Source organism: Camelus ferus, chromosome 14, assembly GCF_009834535.1.
Source record: "Camelus ferus isolate YT-003-E chromosome 14, BCGSAC_Cfer_1.0, whole genome shotgun sequence".
Taxonomy (NCBI): Eukaryota; Metazoa; Chordata; class Mammalia; order Artiodactyla; family Camelidae; genus Camelus; species Camelus ferus.
In genome coordinates, this window is record NC_045709.1 from 29536893 (window position 1) to 29542955 (window position 6063).

Consider the following 6063-nt stretch of genomic DNA (forward strand, 5'->3'; position numbering starts at 1 on the left):
CGCTCGACGCCTGCTCCTCGGTTTGGGTTTTATCCCGATAGTGATGGGCGACGCCTGGCGGGTTTGGGGGGTGGGCATGTGACTCGACGTGTGTTCTAGAAGCGTACTCAGGCCACAGGAAGGCTGCGGGGGGGGGGGGCACAACGGTTAGGAGACTTTTGGCAGAGAGCTTTGACTTGGGAAACACTGAACTAGCGTGAACACAGCTTGCTGAGCGATCGCGTTGTGGGGGGTGGGCTGCAGGGAGGGGGCCGCGTCGAGCAGGGCCGCCTTGCTTTTTCCTGGATTGTTGGGCGACGGATGGAGAATTCCCTACGGTGAGCGTCCAGGACGAGAAGTGAGTTTTGTGGTCTCTTGGTAGGAAATTGATGGCGTTTCCTTTGGCCCCTTAGTTCTGAAACGTACGTGAAGTCATCTCTTGAAAACGAATGGGTTAGAGATTCTGACGTGAGAATTCTAGGGAAGAAAACAAAACTTGTATTATCTTCTGTGAATAGGAGTTAAAACTTGTGTTCACAGTGAACTAGAAGAGCAGGCAGCCAGGAAGGCCCAGGTGAGTGCTGGGCCTCTGCCCGCTGGATTTCTTCTGCCTGAAACGAGTTCCCTTTCTTTCTTGCCCTGACCAGCTACAAGCTTCCTTGAGATCCCAAACAGGAAGGCATTTATATCCAAGTCTTCCCTGGAAACTTAGGTACCCGTTGTGAACAGTGTTAGTTTTGCCCACCTATTTCCTCTTTCTGATACCTGGAAATCTCCTCCTTTCAATACCTGCTCCTGTGCCTCGGGTGGGGATTATGACAAAGCCCCACTGTCTCCCTAGCGGGTTGGACACGGGGCCCTGGCTGGCCAGAGTGATTCTTTGAGAATTAATGCGGATGCTGAGTGAGCCTCCCTCCCCAGATGAGAAGACAAAGGACCAGGGGAACCTGGGGCTGACTGCTTTCCTACGAGCGGGAAGCCTGCCTGAGAAGAAGGCCCGGACGGAGCAAGTGCAGAAGGGCCCTGAAGTGGATGTTTAAGCCCCCAAGCACATGTCTGCCCTTTGGCCTTGCTGCTTGTGGGACATTCAGTTTCATCTATTGACTTTACTCAACTTGAGCTTGGCTTCCATTCCTGGCAGGCGTGACTTTTTACTAATACTTCTCACCCGTGGCTCCTTGTAATTCCCCCTCCTGACACCTGCCGTGCTTCACCACTAACCGCTCGGTTACTCCTGCTATTAGTTTTCTAGGACTGCCTTTAAGGACGAGAACTGGGTGTCTTAAGTCCGCAGAAACCTTTCCTCACAGTCATGGGGTTGGAAGTCCCAGACCAAAATGGTGGCAGGGTCATGCTCTCTGCAGGCTCTCGCGGGAGAATCGGTCCTCTGCTGTTCTTTTAGCTTCTGGTGTTGCCCGCAACCCTTGTGGTCCTTGGCTTGTAGGGGCATCACTCCAGCCCCACCTCCATCTTCACGTGGAATTCTTGCTGTGTGTCTCCACATCTTCCCTCTTGTGTCCGTGTGCTTTTCTGTGTCCCTGTTCAATATAAGCTGATGTCTAAATCCACTTACAAGGACATCAGTTATCCAGCTGCTTTACCGCAGCATTGACCTTACTGTAACTTGTGTATTAATTGCACCTGTGAAAGATCCTATTTCCAAATAAGTGCACACTTACAAGTACCAGGAGTTAAAACTTGAACATGTCTTTTTGGGAGACACAACTCAACCCACAATGCTTGGCCACGTCATCATCCATCATCCACAAAGTTGTAAACTGAGAGCAGAAACCACATACATCATTTCAGAGTTGCCTTCAGGTGCTCACTTAGCACCTGACACACGGCTCAAAAAGGAAATCTCAATGAAGCAGAAAGGAAGAGAGGGTTTCCGCAGAGAGGCAGAGGCTGGCAGCATCAAGTGCTCTCAGAGTTTCAAATAACGATGGCAACAGTGGAGCATCGGAGCATTAAGCCCGAGAGGCTTGGTGAGTGGTGTGGTTTGGGCTGAAGTCGTGACAGTAGCATACAAAGTGTGAGGAAGACAAGAAATTGGAAGGAAGTCCTTCAAGAGTCTCCTCTATGAGAGGCAGGAGAATGACAGCTTTGTTGGAAGAGCGTTTGATTGGAGGAAGATATTTCGATGTTTGAATGTGAAAGTAAGGCTTCTAAAGAGAAGCTGAAAGATCTATGCAAGGAGACAGGAAAATTGATGGAAACTGGCCAGCAGATCTTACTTTCAGACTTGGGCTTGTTCCTGGGGAGCCTTGGGGGTGAGTACCTGCCACACCAGGGATGTGGCTCCGGTGGTGGCTTGCTTGGCCTTTCTGCAGGAGTCCCACTCTGAGGCTTCATCGTGGGTCAGTCATAAGAGGCTATCTCCTGAGGGTTCCTCCTTTCTCTCTTTGGTTGTGATGTGGGGTGGGAAGGTAGACGGCATTCACTTTTTTCCTTTTTTTTTAAGAGTTCATCTTTTTATTGAATGTGTTAATAAAGAGGTTTAGTCAAAAAGCCCAAAGCCCATGTCATCATCAGACTCCTCAGATTCCTCTTTTTCTGCTTCCACTTTCTCCTCAGTGGGGGCAGCAGTGTTGGAGGGGGCAGGACCTTCCCACTGGGGGCAGGACCACCAGTCCCTACATTACAGACGAAGCTCCCAACGTTGACACCGGCCAGAGCCTTTGCAAACAAGCCTGGCCAGAAAGGTTCAGCATTCACACCAGCTGCTTTAATGAGGGCATTGATCTCATCTCCGTGATCATGTCCTCATCGTTGTGCAGGATGTGGGCCAGTAGATGCAGGCAAGCTCGGAGACGGAGGCCGTGGCACAGGAGAGCTCCAGGCAGGCGCTGCCAGACACGGTGCTAGTCTCCAGATGGAGCGCGGGCCTCACCCCAATGCGTCCTTAGCTTCCTCGGAAGGACCATACACTTAGCAGCAGCAGAGGAAAGGGAACTTTTTCTTTGTCTATACGTATAACTAACATTTCGAAGACTTAATTTCTTTATAGTGTGACTTCTTGCTGATCATCCTTCTCATTTGTCCTAGGATTTCCTCCCCCACATTCTCTTTTACTTTAACTTCAAGATGATCCATTGAGGAATACTACTCGGCCATAAAGAATGAAATAAAGCCATTTGCAGCAACATGGGTAGATCTAGAGATAATCATACTAAGTAAGTCAGACAGAGAAAGACAAATACACGATATCACTTACATGTGTAATCTAAAAAAAAGATACAAAACAACTTACAAACCAGAAATAGACTTAGAGACAGAAAAACTATGGTTACCAAAGGGGAAGTGTAGGGAGGAATAAATTCAGAGTTCGGGATTAACACACTGCTATATATAAATAAATAAGGACCTGTGCAGCATAGGGAACTATATTCGGTACCTTATAATAACCTATAATGGAAAAGAATCTGAAAGTGTGTGTGTGCATATATACATATATTAAAAAAACCCAAATCTTGCTGTACAGCTAAAACTAACACAACATCGTAAATCAACTACTTCAATTAAAAAAAAATTAAAGACGATCCATTGAAACAGTCTCCCCGGGGCATGTTGTCTACCGGACTGGTTTGAAGCCCTGTGTCATGAACCCAACAACGTTACGAGGTGGTGGCTACCATGTTGGTTCATCCATTCCACTTGTGGATGCATTTCCCCTCCATGACTTCTGTAGAATTAGCTCATCCTCGAGCTGGAAGGAGCCTTGGTCATCCAGACAAAGATCTTGACCACCTGCCCAAATCCTGCCAGGCTCTTCCCGACGAGTGGGTGAACACTCCTGGTGATGGAGAGCACGTGTCTTCAGATGACAGCTCATTCTCTCTTCTGATGGCTCTAACCCTTAGAATGTCCTTCCTTCTACTGAACTAAAATCAACCCCTCTATAATTTTCACGAACCTGACAACTCTGAGTGTTTGAAGATGGTGAGCTGGACCTCTGAGTCTCTCCTAGGCTGAAGAGTCTCCATTCTTCCACATCCCCAGCTTTTTCAACTGTTCTTCAAATGTCAAGTTTCCTGCCTTTTGCTGTCTTGTCTATATTTCTCTTAAAGCACCAAACCTTTTTAGAACTTTCTGAAAGTATGGGCACCAGAGCCCTCCAGGTGGTGTTTTGAGCAGCAAACATAGTCCAGAATATCATCTCCATTTTTCTATAATAGGGAAAATTGCCAGCAGTCACACTCCGAGGATACCTTCTTGTTGGAGATGCCTCTCACCGACCACAGCTGGGCCTTCTTTGTTCATCCCTCAGTCGTGTTGTCATGATTGGTTCCTCCATTCAGGACAAATCTATTGAGTGTGCTAAGTATTCTGGTGCACGCTGGGCACCAAAGAACAGAATAAGCTCATCTCTGCCATAAAGGGGAAGAGGGTCGAGTTAGAATAAAATACAGGAACACAACATGGAGGGGACAGATGGATCAGAAGGAGAATGTTTTGCCTTGGAGAAAGGAAATAGATCAAGGTGGGTAGAAACAAAGTGTCACACAGATGAATGCATTCATTCATCCAGCAAATATTGAAGTGGATAGTTGATCTGAGCACTGAAGACCCAGGAGTGAACGAAAAAAAAAAGTGCCTTTCTTCTTGAAGCTCATAATTCAATAAGGAGGGGGAAAACACAGGGTACGTAAAAGCCTCCCTCTGGAAGAAGGGTCTGCAGACTAGGGTGTCCTGGCCAAGCCCGGCCCGCCGCTTGTTCACGCAGACAGCATCAGCAGAGTTCCGCTCACTAGTGGAGCTACTGTCAGGTGCTCCCCTCCCACAAGGACGGAGCTGAATCACTGTGTGCAGAGACCACAGGGCTGAAAATGTTGGCTCTAGCCCTCAAAGGGAAAGTTGACTCATCCCTGATCTAGAAAAATAAGACAGATGAAGGAGGATTGAGGGGGAGAGGGCTCCTCTTCAGAGGGGTTGGTCAGGAAGCCACACTGATGAGGTGACATTTCAGCGTAGACCATGAAGGATGGCTGGGGCCAGCCATGTGGACAGCTGGCGGAAGAATATTCCAGGTAGAAGAAAAGGCAAATTCCCCCTCCCTCCCCCCCAAAAAACCAAACCAAAATCTGGAGTGAGCTCAGAGGATCCAGGTCACACAGGTGTTGTCGGGCCTTTACCAGGATGCAACGGGCAGACAGGGACAGGTGAGCAGAGCGGCAGTGATGATTCAGCCGGCATGGCGCGAGGCTGGGGGCCCGGGGCCGGGGCCGGGGCCGGGGGTGCAGAGGAGGGTCTAGTGCCCCAGTGGCCTGGGGCCCAGGCTGGGGCGCTAATATGGGAGCCAGGGGTACGTGGCCGCACCTTGGGTGCTCCCTGAAGGTAGAGTCAGCATGACTTTCCTGGTGCTGTTGAGTGTGGCATGAAGGAGGGAGGAGGGTGGTGATAATTCCCTTTTCAAAACCGTCTTAGGAAATAATTATAAACGGACAGAAAGCTGCAAAATTAGTTCAGGGGATGCCTGCTGCATTCCACCGTCTGCTTCGTTTGTCCCCCTTGCTCTCTCGAGGATGTGCATATAATGTTACAAACTCTGTGTTTCAACTTTTATCTTGAATCACTTGAGGATAACTTCTATTTGGCTCTTCACTTCTAAATATAGAAGGATAATTTCTAAGAACAGGTTTCTTCTAATAAATCAAAGAATTAATCTACTTTTCCTGCTCCTCCCTCCACCCCGCTTACACGTGCCTGTGCAACTCATAGGGTGCATATTCCAGTCGCTGGAGGTGGATACACTGAGAAGTGGGGGAGAACTTTTGGATGGCAGGAGGAAATGGGGAGGTTAATTTTTTTTATTGAAATTCTGGTGTACAGCATAGTGATTCAGTTATATGTATATGTATATTTATATTTTTCGTTATAGATTATTACAAGATATTGAATGTCATTCCCTCTGTTATAAGTAAGACCTTGTTATCTATTCTGTATACAGTAGTATCTGCAAATCCTGAACTTCCAGTTTATCCCTCCTCCCCTCCCCTTTCCCACCAGTTACAAGTGTGTTTTCTACGTCTGGGAGTCTGTTTCTGTTCTGTAAATAAGTTCATTTGTGTCATTTTTAAAGAT

The 6063-nt window shown here is 47.9% G+C and overlaps 1 pseudogene; it reads right to left on the reverse strand.

The window, feature by feature from the left end:
• Positions 1 to 2411: 2411 nt before the first annotated feature.
• On the reverse strand, positions 2412 to 5175 carry LOC102513413 (annotated as a pseudogene).
• Between the last annotated feature and the right edge of the window lie 888 nt (positions 5176 to 6063).